Genomic DNA, 12,629 nt, shown 5'->3' with positions numbered 1-12,629 from the left:
TGCAAGTCCAGGGAGAGTTGTGGACCCCCGGATAGCTTGCTGGGGTCTTAGGCCCCTAGGTGGCGGGCCAGCGGGCACCCTGGGGCCTATACTTCATGTTCAGGGAGAAAGGTGGACCCCTGGGTAGCTTTCTGGGGTCAGAGGCCCCTAGGTGGAGGGCAAGGGGCACCCTGGAGTCTCTACTGCAAGACCAGGGAGAGTTGTGGACCCCTGGGTAACTTGCTGGGGTCAGAGGCCCCTAGGTGGAGGGCCAGGAGGTACCCTAGGGCCTCTACTGCAAGTCCAGGGAGAGTTGTGGACCCCTGGGTAGCTTGCTGGGGTCAGAGGCAACTAGGTGGAGGGCCTGGGGGCACCCTGGGGCATATCCTGCAAGTCCAGGGAGAGAGCTGGACCCCTGGGGAGCTTTCGTGTGTCAGCCGCCCCTAGGTGGAGGGCCAGGGGCTACCCTAGAGCCTCTACTGCAACTCCAGGGAGAGAGGTGGACCCCTGGGTAGCTAGCTGGGGTCAGAGGCCCTTAGGTGGAGGGCCAGGGGGCACCCTGGGGGCTCTAGTGCAAGTCAAGGGATAGTTGTGGACCCCTTGGTAGATTCCTAGGGTCTGAGGACCCTAGGTGGAGGGCCAGCGGGCACCCTGGGGCCTCTACTTCAAGTCAAGGGAAAAAGGTGGACCCCTGGGTAGCTTTCTGGGGTCAGAGGCCCCTAGGTGGAGGGCAAGAGGGCACCCTGGGGCCTCTATTGCAAGTCCAGGGAGAGTTGTGGACCCCTGGGTAGCTTGCTGGGGTCAGAGGCTTCTAGGTGGAGGGTTAGGGGGCACCCTGGGGCCTCTACTGCAAGTCCATGGAGAGAGGTGGACCTCTGGGTAGCTTGCTGTTTTCAGAGGCCCCTAGGTGGAGGGCAAAAGGGCAACCAGGGGCCTCTAATGCAAGTCCAGGGAGAAAGGTGGACCCTGGGTAGCTTGCTGGGATCAGAGGCCCCTAAGTGGAGGGCCAGGAGGTACCCTAGGGCTTCTACTGCAAGTCAAGGTAGAGAGTTGGACCTCTGGGTAGCTTGCTGGGGTCAGAGGCAACTAGGTGGAGGGCCAGGGGGCACCCTGGGGCCTATCTTGCAAGTCCAGAGACAGAGGTGGACCCTTGGGTAGTTTGATTGGCTGAGAGTGGCCTAGGTGGAGGGCCAAGGGGCACCCTGGGGCCTCTACTGCAAGTCCAGGGAGAGTTGTGGACCCATGGGTAGCTTGCTGGGGTCAGAGGCCCCTTGGTGGAGGGCCAGCGGGCACCCTGGGGCCTCTACTGCAAGTCCAGGGAGAGAGGTGGGCCCCTGGGTAGCTTGCTGGGGTCAGAGGCCCCTAGGTGGAGGGCAAGGGGGCTTCCTGGGGCCTCTACTGCAAGTCCATTGAGAGCGGTGGACCCCTTGGTAGCTTGCTGGGGTCAGAGGCCCCTAGGTGGAGGGCCAGGGGGCACCCTGGGGCCTCTACTCCAAGTCCAGGGAGAGTTGTGGACTCCTGGGTAGCTTGCTGGGGTTAGAGGCCCATAGAAGGAGGGCCAAGGGGCTTCCTGGGGCCTCTACTACAAGTCCAGGGAGAGAGGTGGACCCCCAGGTAGCTTGCTGAGGTCAGAGGCCCCTAGGTGGAGGGCCAATGAGCACCTTGGGGCCTCTACTGGAAGTCCAGGGAGAGAGGTGGACCCCTGGGTAGCTTGCTGGGGTCAGAAGCCCATAGTCGGTGGGCCAGGGGGCTTCCTGGGGCCTATATTGCAAGTTCAGGGCTAGAGGTGGACACATGGGTAACTTGCGGGGATCAGAGGCCCCTGGGTGGAGGGCAAGGGGGCACCCTGGGGCCTCTACTGCAGGTCCAGGGAGAGATGTGGATCCCAGGGTAGCTTGTTGGGGTCAGAAGCCCATAGGTGGTGGGCCAGGGGGCAACTTGGGGCCTATTCTGCAAGTCCAAGGAGAGAGGTGGACCCCTGGGTAGCTTCCTGGGGTCAGTGGCCCCTAGGTGGAGGGCCTGGTTGCCCCCTGCAGCCTGTCCTGCAAGTCCAGGGAGAGAGGTGGACCCCTGGGTAGCTTCCTGGGGTAAGAGGCCCCTAGGTGGAGGGTAAGGGGGCACCTTGGGGCCTATACTGCAAGTCTAGGGAGAGAGGTAGACGCCTGGGTAGCTTGCTGGGGAATAAAGCCCCTGATTGGAGGGCCAGGGGGTACCCTAGGACCTCTACTGCAACTCCAGGGAGAGAGTTGGACCCCTGGGTAGCTAGCTGGGGTCAGAGGCCCATGGGTGGAGGGCAAGGCGGCAAGCTGGGGCCTATAATGCAAGTCCAGGGAGAGAGGTGGACCCCTGAGTAGCTTGCCTGGGAATAAAGCCCCTAGGTGGAGGGCCAGGGGGTACCCTGGGGCCTCTACTACAAGTCCAGGGAGAAAGCTGGACCCCTTGGTAGCTTGCTGGGGTCAGAGGCCCCTAGGTGGAGGGCCAGGGCGCACCCTGGGGCCTCTACCGCAAGTCTAGGGAGAGAGGTGGACCCCTGGGTAGCTTGCTGGGGTCAGACACCCCTAGAAGGAGTTCCAGGGGGCACCCTGAGGCCTCTACTGCAGGTCCTGGGAGAGAGGTTAATCCCTTGGTAGCTTGCTGGTGTCAGAGTCCCCTAGGTGGAGAGCCAGGGGGCAACCTGGGGTCTCTACAGCAAGTTTAGGGAGAGAGGTGGATCCCTGCGTAGCTTGATGAGGTCTGAAGCCCATAGGTGGAGGGCAAGGGGGTACCCTAGGGCCTCTAACGCAAGTCCAGGGAGAGAGGTGGACCCCTTTTTAGCTTTCTGGGGTCAGAGGCCCTTATGTGGAGGGCCAGGGGGCACCCTGGGGCCTCTACTGAAAGGCCAGGGAGAGTTGTGGACCCCTGGGTAGCTTGCTGGGGTCAGAAGCCCCTGGGTGGAGGGCCAGGGGGCACCGTGGGGCCTATACTGCAAGTCCAGGGAGAAGGTGGACCCCCAGTTAGCTTGCTGGGGTCAAAGGCCCCTAGGTGGAGGGTCAGGAGTTACCCTGGGGCCTCTACTGCAAGTCCAGGGAGAGTTGTGGACCCATTAGTAGCTTGCTGGGGTCAGAGGCCAAAAGGTGGAGGGCCAGTGGGCACCCTGGGGCCTCTACTGCAAGTCCAGGAAGAGAGGTGGACTCCTGGGTAGCTTTCAGGAATCAGAGGCCCCTAGGTGGAGGGCCAGGGGGCACCCTGGGGCCTATATTGCAAGTCCAGGGAGAGTTGTGGACCCATGGGTAGCTTGCTGGGATCAGAAGCCCATAGGTGGTGGGCCAGGGGGCAACTTGGGGCTTATACTGCAAGTCCAGGTAGAGAGGTGGACCCCTGGGTAGCTTGCTGGGGTCAGAGGCCCATGGGTGGAGGGCAAGGGGGCACGCTGGGGCCTATACTGCAAGTCCCGGGAGAGATGTGGACCCCTGGGTAGCTTGCTGGGGTCCTAGGCCGCTAGGTGGAGGGCCAGGGGGCACCCTGGGGCCTCTACTACAAGTCCAGGAAGAGAGGTGGACTTCTGGGTAGCTTTCAGGAATTAGATGCCCCTAGGTGGAGGGCCAGGAGGCACCCTGGGGCCTATACTGCAAGTCCAGGGAGAGAGGTGGACTCCAGGGTAGCTTCCTGAGGTCAAAGGCCCCTAGGTGGAGGGCCAGGAGGTACCCTAGGGCCCCTAATGCAAGTCCAGGTAGAGAGTTGTACCCCTGGGTAGCTTGCTGGGGTCAGAGGCAACTATTTGGAGGGCCAGGGGGCACCCTAGGGCCTATCCTGCAAGTCCAGGGAGAGAGGTGGACCCCTGGATAGTTTGCTTGGCGGAGAGTGGGCAAAGTGGAGGGCCAAGGGGCACCATGGGGCCTATCCTGCAAGTCCAGGGAGAGTTGTGGACCCTTGGGTAAATTGCGGGGGTCAGAGGCCCCTGGTTGGAGGGCAAGGGGGCACCCTGGGGCCTCTACTGCAAGTCCAGGGAGAGATGTGGACCCCTGGGTAGCTTGCAGGGGTCAGAAGCCCATAGGTGCTGGGCCAGGGGGCACCCTGGGGCCTATTCTGCAAGTCCAGGGAGAGAGGTGGACCCCTGGGTAGCTTCCTGGGGTAAGAGGTCCCTAGGTGGAGGGTAAGGGGGAACCCTGGGGTCTCTACTGCAAGTCTAGGGAGAGAGGTGGACCCCTGGGTAGCTTGCTAGGGTCAGAGGCCCCTAGGTGGAGGGTCAGGGGGTACCCTGGGGTCTCTACTGCAAGTCAATGGAGAGAGGTGGACCCCTGGGTAGCTTGCTGGGGTCTTAGGCACTTAGGTGGAGGGCCTGGGGGCACCCTGGGGTCTATACTGCAAGTCCAGGGAGAGAGGTGGAACCCTGGGTAGCTTGCTAGGGTCAGAGGCCCCTTGGTGAAGGGAGATGGGGCACAATGGGGCCTCTACTGCAAGTCCAGGGAGAGTTGTGGACCCCCGGGTAGCTTGCTGGGGTCTTAGGCCCATAAGTGGAGGGCCAGCGGGCACCCTGGGGCCTATACTTCATGTCCAGGGAGAAAGGTGGACCCCTGGGTAGCTTTCTGGGGTCAGAGGCCCCTAGGTGGAGGGCAAGGGGCACCCTGGAGTCTCTACTGCAAGTCCAGGGAGAGTTGTGGACCCCTGGGTAACTTGCTGGGGTCAGAGGCCCCTAGGTGGAGGGCCAGGAGGTACCCTAGGGCCTCTACTGCAAGTCCAGGGAGAGTTGTGGACGCCTGGGTAGCTTGCTGGGGTCAGAGACAACTAGGTGGAGGGCCTGGGGGCACCCTGGGGCATATCCTGCAAGTCCAGGGAGAGAGCTGGACCCCTGGGGAGCTTTCGTGTGTCAGTCGCCCCTAGGTGGAGGGCCTGGGGGCACCCTGGGGCCTTTTTTGCCAGTCCAGGGAGAGAGGTGGACCCCCTGGTTAGCTTGCTGGGGTCTTAGGCCCCTAGGTGGAGGGCCAGGGGGCACCCTAGGGCCTATACTGCAAGTCAATGGAGAGAAGTGGACCTCTGGGTAGCTTGCTGGTGTCAGAGGCCCCTAGGTGGAGGGCCAGGAGGTACCCTAGGGCCTCTACTGCATGTCCAGGGAGAGAGGTGGACCCCTGGGTAGCTTGCTGGGGTCAGAGGCCCCTAGGTGGAGGGCAAGGGGGCACCCTGGGGCCTAAACTGCTAGTCCAGGAAGAGAGGTGGACCCCTGGGCAGCTTCCTGGGGTAAGAGGCCCCTAGGTGGAGGGCAAGGGGGCACCCTGGGGCCTAAACTGCAAGTCCAGGGAGAGACGTGGACCCCTGGAAAGCTTGCTGGGGCCCTAGGCCCCTAGGTGGAGGGCCAGGGGGCACCCTGGGGCCTATACTTCAAGTCAAGGGAGAGAGGTGGACCCCTGGGTAGCTTGCTGGGGTCTTAGGCACTTAGGTGGAGGGCCTGGGGGCACCCTGGGGCCTATACTGCAAGTCCAGGGAGAGAGGTGGAACCCTGGGTAGCTTGTTAGGGTCAGAAGCCCCTAGGTGAAGGGCCATGGGGCACCCTGGGGCCTCTACTGCAAGTCCAGGGAGAGTTGTGGACCCCCGGGTAGCTTGCTGGGGTCTTAGGCCCCTAGGTGGAGGGCCAGTGGGCACCCTGGGGCCTATACTTCATGTCCAGGGAGAAAGGTGGATCCCTGGGTAGCTTTCTGGGGTCAGAGGCCCCTAGGTGGAGGGCCAGTGGGCACCCTGAGGCCTCTACTGCAGGTCCTGGGAGAGAGGTTAATCCCTTGGTAGCTTGCTGGTGTCAGAGTCCCCTAGGTGGAGAGCCAGGGGGCAACCTGGGGTCTCTACAGCAAGTTTAGGGAGAGAGGTGTATCCCTGCGTAGCTTGATGAGGTCTGAAGCCCATAGGTGGAGGGCAAGGGGGTACCCTAGGGCCTCTAACGCAAGTCCAGGGAGAGAGGTGGACCCCTTTTTAGCTTTCTGGGGTCAGAGGCCCTTATGTGGAGGGCCAGGGGGCACCCTGGGGCCTCTACTGAAAGGCCAGGGAGAGTTGTGGACCCCTGGGTAGCTTGCTGGGGTCAGAAGCCCCTGGGTGGAGGGCCAGGGGGCACCGTGGGGCCTATACTGCAAGTCCAGGGAGAGAGGTGGACCCCCAGTTAGCTTGCTGGGGTCAAAGGCCCCTAGGTGGAGGGTCAGGAGTTACCCTGGGGCCTCTACTGCAAGTCCAGGGAGAGTTGTGGACCCATTAGTAGCTTGCTGGGGTCAGAGGCCAAAAGGTGGAGGGCCAGTGGGCACCCTGGGGCCTCTACTGCAAGTCCAGGAAGAGAGGTGGACTCCTGGGTAGCTTTCAGGAATCAGAGGCCCCTAGGTGGAGGGCCAGGGGGCACCCTGGGGCCTATATTGCAAGTCCAGGGAGAGTTGTGGACCCATGGGTAGCTTGCTGGGATCAGAAGCCCATAGGTGGTGGGCCAGGGGGCAACTTGGGGCTTATACTGCAAGTCCAGGTAGAGAGGTGGACCCCTGGGTAGCTTGCTGGGGTCAGAGGCCCATGGGTGGAGGGCAAGGGGGCACGCTGGGGCCTATACTGCAAGTCCCGGGAGAGATGTGGACCCCTGGGTAGCTTGCTGGGGTCCTAGGCCGCTAGGTGGAGGGCCAGGGGGCACCCTGGGGCCTCTACTACAAGTCCAGGAAGAGAGGTGGACTTCTGGGTAGCTTTCAGGAATTAGATGCCCCTAGGTGGAGGGCCAGGAGGCACCCTGGGGCCTATACTGCAAGTCCAGGGAGAGAGGTGGACTCCAGGGTAGCTTCCTGAGGTCAAAGGCCCCTAGGTGGAGGGCCAGGAGGTACCCTAGGGCCCCTAATGCAAGTCCAGGTAGAGAGTTGTACCCCTGGGTAGCTTGCTGGGGTCAGAGGCAACTATTTGGAGGGCCAGGGGGCACCCTAGGGCCTATCCTGCAAGTCCAGGGAGAGAGGTGGACCCCTGGATAGTTTGCTTGGCGGAGAGTGGGCAAAGTGGAGGGCCAAGGGGCACCATGGGGCCTATCCTGCAAGTCCAGGGAGAGTTGTGGACCCTTGGGTAAATTGCGGGGGTCAGAGGCCCCTGGTTGGAGGGCAAGGGGGCACCCTGGGGCCTCTACTGCAAGTCCAGGGAGAGATGTGGACCCCTGGGTAGCTTGCAGGGGTCAGAAGCCCATAGGTGCTGGGCCAGGGGGCACCCTGGGGCCTATTCTGCAAGTCCAGGGAGAGAGGTGGACCCCTGGGTAGCTTCCTGGGGTAAGAGGTCCCTAGGTGGAGGGTAAGGGGGAACCCTGGGGTCTCTACTGCAAGTCTAGGGAGAGAGGTGGACCCCTGGGTAGCTTGCTAGGGTCAGAGGCCCCTAGGTGGAGGGTCAGGGGGTACCCTGGGGTCTCTACTGCAAGTCAATGGAGAGAGGTGGACCCCTGGGTAGCTTGCTGGGGTCTTAGGCACTTAGGTGGAGGGCCTGGGGGCACCCTGGGGTCTATACTGCAAGTCCAGGGAGAGAGGTGGAACCCTGGGTAGCTTGCTAGGGTCAGAGGCCCCTTGGTGAAGGGAGATGGGGCACAATGGGGCCTCTACTGCAAGTCCAGGGAGAGTTGTGGACCCCCGGGTAGCTTGCTGGGGTCTTAGGCCCATAAGTGGAGGGCCAGCGGGCACCCTGGGGCCTATACTTCATGTCCAGGGAGAAAGGTGGACCCCTGGGTAGCTTTCTGGGGTCAGAGGCCCCTAGGTGGAGGGCAAGGGGCACCCTGGAGTCTCTACTGCAAGTCCAGGGAGAGTTGTGGACCCCTGGGTAACTTGCTGGGGTCAGAGGCCCCTAGGTGGAGGGCCAGGAGGTACCCTAGGGCCTCTACTGCAAGTCCAGGGAGAGTTGTGGACGCCTGGGTAGCTTGCTGGGGTCAGAGACAACTAGGTGGAGGGCCTGGGGGCACCCTGGGGCATATCCTGCAAGTCCAGGGAGAGAGCTGGACCCCTGGGGAGCTTTCGTGTGTCAGTCGCCCCTAGGTGGAGGGCCTGGGGGCACCCTGGGGCCTTTTTTGCCAGTCCAGGGAGAGAGGTGGACCCCCTGGTTAGCTTGCTGGGGTCTTAGGCCCCTAGGTGGAGGGCCAGGGGGCACCCTAGGGCCTATACTGCAAGTCAATGGAGAGAAGTGGACCTCTGGGTAGCTTGCTGGTGTCAGAGGCCCCTAGGTGGAGGGCCAGGAGGTACCCTAGGGCCTCTACTGCATGTCCAGGGAGAGAGGTGGACCCCTGGGTAGCTTGCTGGGGTCAGAGGCCCCTAGGTGGAGGGCAAGGGGGCACCCTGGGGCCTAAACTGCTAGTCCAGGAAGAGAGGTGGACCCCTGGGCAGCTTCCTGGGGTAAGAGGCCCCTAGGTGGAGGGCAAGGGGGCACCCTGGGGCCTAAACTGCAAGTCCAGGGAGAGACGTGGACCCCTGGAAAGCTTGCTGGGGCCCTAGGCCCCTAGGTGGAGGGCCAGGGGGCACCCTGGGGCCTATACTTCAAGTCAAGGGAGAGAGGTGGACCCCTGGGTAGCTTGCTGGGGTCTTAGGCACTTAGGTGGAGGGCCTGGGGGCACCCTGGGGCCTATACTGCAAGTCCAGGGAGAGAGGTGGAACCCTGGGTAGCTTGTTAGGGTCAGAAGCCCCTAGGTGAAGGGCCATGGGGCACCCTGGGGCCTCTACTGCAAGTCCAGGGAGAGTTGTGGACCCCCGGGTAGCTTGCTGGGGTCTTAGGCCCCTAGGTGGAGGGCCAGTGGGCACCCTGGGGCCTATACTTCATGTCCAGGGAGAAAGGTGGATCCCTGGGTAGCTTTCTGGGGTCAGAGGCCCCTAGGTGGAGGGCAAGGGTCACCATGGGGCCTATACTGCAAGTTCAAAGAGAGAGGTGGACCCCTGGGTAGCTTGCTGGGGTCAGAGGCCCCTAGGTGGAGGGTCAGGGGGCACCCTGGGGCCTCTACTGCAAGACCAGGGAGAGTTGTGGACCCCTGGGTAGCTTGCTGGGGTCAGAGACCCATAGGTGGAGGGCAAGGCGGCACGCTGGGGCCTATACTGCAAGTCCAGGGAGAGAGGTGGACCCTTGGGTAGCTTGCTGGGGAATAAAGCCCCTAGGTGGAGGGCCAGGGGGTATCCTAGGGCCTCTACTGCAAGTCCAGGGAAAGAGGTGGACCCCTGGGTAGCTAGCTGGGGGTTCAGAGGCCCTTAGGTGGATGGCCAGGGGGCACCCTGGGGCCTCTAGTGCAAGTCCAGGGATAGTTGTGGACCCCTTGGTAGATTCCTAGGGTCCAAGGACCCTAGGTGGAGGGCCAGGGGGCACCCTTGGGCCTCTACTGCAAGTCTAGGGAGAGAGGTGGAACCCTGGGTAGCTTGCTGGCGTCAGAGGCCCCTAGGTGGAGGGCAAGGGGGCTTCCTGGGGCCTCTACTGCAAGTCCATTGAGAGAGGTGGACCCCTGGGTAGCTTGCTGGGGTCAGAGGCCCCTAGGTGGAGGGCCAGGGGGCACCCTGGGGCCTCTACTGCTAGTCCAGGGAGAGAGGTGGACCCCTAGGTAACTTGCTGGGGTCAGAGGCCCCTAGGTGGAGGGCAAGGGGGCACCCTGGGGCCTAAACTGCTAGTCCAGGAAGAGATGTGGACCCCTGGGCAGCTTCCTGGGGTAAGAGGCCCCTAGGTGGAGGGCAAGGGGGCACCCTGGGGCCTAAACTGCAAGTCCAGGGAGAGACGTGGACCCCTGGAAAGCTTGCTGGGGCCCTAGGCCCCTAGGTGGAGGGCCAGGGGGCACCCTGGGGCCTATACTTCAAGTCAAGGGAGAGAGGTGGACCCCTGGGTAGCTTGCTGGGGTCTTAGGCACTTAGGTGGAGGGCCTGGGGTCACCCTGGGGCCTATACTGCAAGTCCAGGGAGAGAGGTGGAACCCTGGGTAGCTTGCTAGGGTCAGAGGCCCCTAGGTGGAGGGCAAGGGGTCACCCTGGGGCCTATACTGCAAGTTCAAAGAGAGAGGTGGACCCCTGGGTAGCTTGCTGGGGTCAGAGGCCCCTAGGTGGAGGGTCAGGGGGCACCCTGGGGCCTCTACTGCAAGTCCAGGGAGAGTTGTGGACCCCTGGGTAGCTTGCTGGGGTCAGAGGCCCATGGGTGGAGGGCAAGGCGGCACGCTGGGGCCTATACTGCAAGTCCAGGGAGAGAGGTGGACCCTTGGGTAGCTTGCTGGGGAATAAAGCCCCTAGGTGGAGGGCCAGGGGGTATCCTAGGGCCTCTACTGCAAGTCCAGGGAAAGAGGTGGACCCCTGGGTAGCTAGCTGGGGTCAGAGGCCCTTAGGTGGATAGCTAGGGGGCACCCTGGGGCCTCTAGTGCAAGTCCAGGGATAGTTGTGGACCCCTTGGTAGATTCCTAGGGTCCAAGGACCCTAGGTGGAGGGCCAGGGGGCACCCTTGGGCCTCTACTGCAAGTCTAGGGAGAGTTTTGGACCCCTGGGTAGCTTGCTGGCGTCAGAGGCCCCTTGTTGGAGGGCCAGCGGGCACCCTGGGGCCTTTACTGCAAGTCCATTGAGAGAGATGGACCCCTGGGTAGCTTGCTGGGGTCAGAGGCCCCTAGGTGGAGGGCAAGGGGGCTTCCTGGGGCCTCTAATGCAAGTCCATTGAGAGAGGTGGACCCCTGGGTAGCTTGCTGGGGTCAGAGGCCCCTAGGTGGAGGGCCAGGGGGCACCCTTGGGCCTCTACTGCAAGTCCAGGGAGAGTTGTGGACCCCTGGGTAGCTTGCTGGGGTCTTAGGCCCCTAGGTGGAGGGCCAGTGGGCACCCTGGGGCCTATACTTCAAGACAAGGGAGAAAGGTGGACCCCTGGGTAGCTATATGGGGTCAGAGGCCCCTTGGTGGAGGGCAAGGGGGCACCCTGGGGCCTCTACTGCAAGTCCAGGGAGAGTTGTGGACCCCTGGGTAGCTTGCTGGTGTCAGAGGCCCCTAGGTGTAGGGCCAGGAGGTACCCTAGGGCCTCTACTGCATGTCCAGGGAGAGAGGTGGACCCCTGGGTAGCTTGCTGGGGTCAGAGGCCCCTAGGTGGAGGGCAAGGGGGCACCCTGGGGCCTAAACTGCTAGTCCAGGAAGAGAGGTGGACCCCTGGGTAGCTTGCTGGGGTCAGAGGCCCCTAGGTGGAGGGCAAGGGGGCACCCTGGGGCCTAAACTGCTAGTCCAGGAAGAGAGGTGGACCCCTGGGCAGCTTCCTGGGGTAAGAGGCCCCTAGGTGGAGGGCAAGGGGGCACCCTGGGGCCTAAACTGCAAGTCCAGGGAGAGACGTGGACCCCTGGAAAGCTTGCTGGGGCCCTAGGCCCCTAGGTGGAGGGCCAGGGGGCACCCTGGGGCCTAAACTGCTAGTCCAGGAAGAGATGTGGACCCCTGGGCAGCTTCCTGGGGTAAGAGGCCCCTAGGTGGAGGGCAAGGGGGCACCCTGGGGCCTAAACTGCAAGTCCAGGGAGAGACGTGGACCCCTGGAAAGCTTGCTGGGGCCCTAGGCCCCTAGGTGGAGGGCCAGGGGGCACCCTGGGGCCTATACTTCAAGTCAAGGGAGAGAGGTGGACCCCTGGATAGCTTGCTGGGGTCTTAGGCACTTAGGTGGAGGGCCTGGGGTCACCCTGGGGCCTATACTGCAAGTCCAGGGAGAGAGGTGGAACCCTGGGTAGCTTGCTAGGGTCAGAGGCCCCTAGGTGGAGGGCAAGGGGTCACCCTGGGGCCTATACTGCAAGTTCAAAGAGAGAGGTGGACCCCTGGGTAGCTTGCTGGGGTCAGAGGCCCCTAGGTGGAGGGTCAGGGGGCACCCTGGGGCCTCTACTGCAAGTCCAGGGAGAGTTGTGGACCCCTGGGTAGCTTGCTGGGGTCAGAGGCCCATGGGTGGAGGGCAAGGCGGCACGCTGGGGCCTATACTGCAAGTCCAGGGAGAGAGGTGGACCCTTGGGTAGCTTGCTGGGGAATAAAGCCCCTAGGTGGAGGGCCAGGGGGTATCCTAGGGCCTCTACTGCAAGTCCAGGGAAAGAGGTGGACCCCTGGGTAGCTAGCTGGGGTCAGAGGCCCTTAGGTGGATAGCTAGGGGGCACCCTGGGGCCTCTAGTGCAAGTCCAGGGATAGTTGTGGACCCCTTGGTAGATTCCTAGGGTCCAAGGACCCTAGGTGGAGGGCCAGGGGGCACCCTTGGGCCTCTACTGCAAGTCTAGGGAGAGTTTTGGACCCCTGGGTAGCTTGCTGGCGTCAGAGGCCCCTTGTTGGAGGGCCAGCGGGCACCCTGGGGCCTTTACTGCAAGTCCATTGAGAGAGATGGACCCCTGGGTAGCTTGCTGGGGTCAGAGGCCCCTAGGTGGAGGGCAAAGGGGCTTCCTGGGGCCTCTAATGCAAGTCCATTGAGAGAGGTGGACCCCTGGGTAGCTTGCTGGGGTCAGAGGCCCCTAGGTGGAGGGCCAGGGGGCACCCTTGGGCCTCTACTGCAAGTCCAGGGAGAGTTGTGGACCCCTGGGTAGCTTGCTGGGGTCTTAGGCCCCTAGGTGGAGGGCCAGTGGGCACCCTGGGGCCTATACTTCAAGACAAGGGAGAAAGGTGGACCCCTGGGTAGCTATATGGGGTCAGAGGCCCCTTGGTGGAGGGCAAGGGGGCACCCTGGGGCCTCTACTGCAAGTCCAGGGAGAGTTGTGGACCC

Source organism: Danio rerio, chromosome 24, assembly GCF_049306965.1.
Source record: "Danio rerio strain Tuebingen ecotype United States chromosome 24, GRCz12tu, whole genome shotgun sequence".
In the NCBI taxonomy this organism is placed as follows: domain Eukaryota; kingdom Metazoa; phylum Chordata; class Actinopteri; order Cypriniformes; family Danionidae; genus Danio; species Danio rerio.
The sequence above is the reverse complement of the archived record's forward strand: the minus strand, read 5'-3'. Positions refer to the sequence as shown.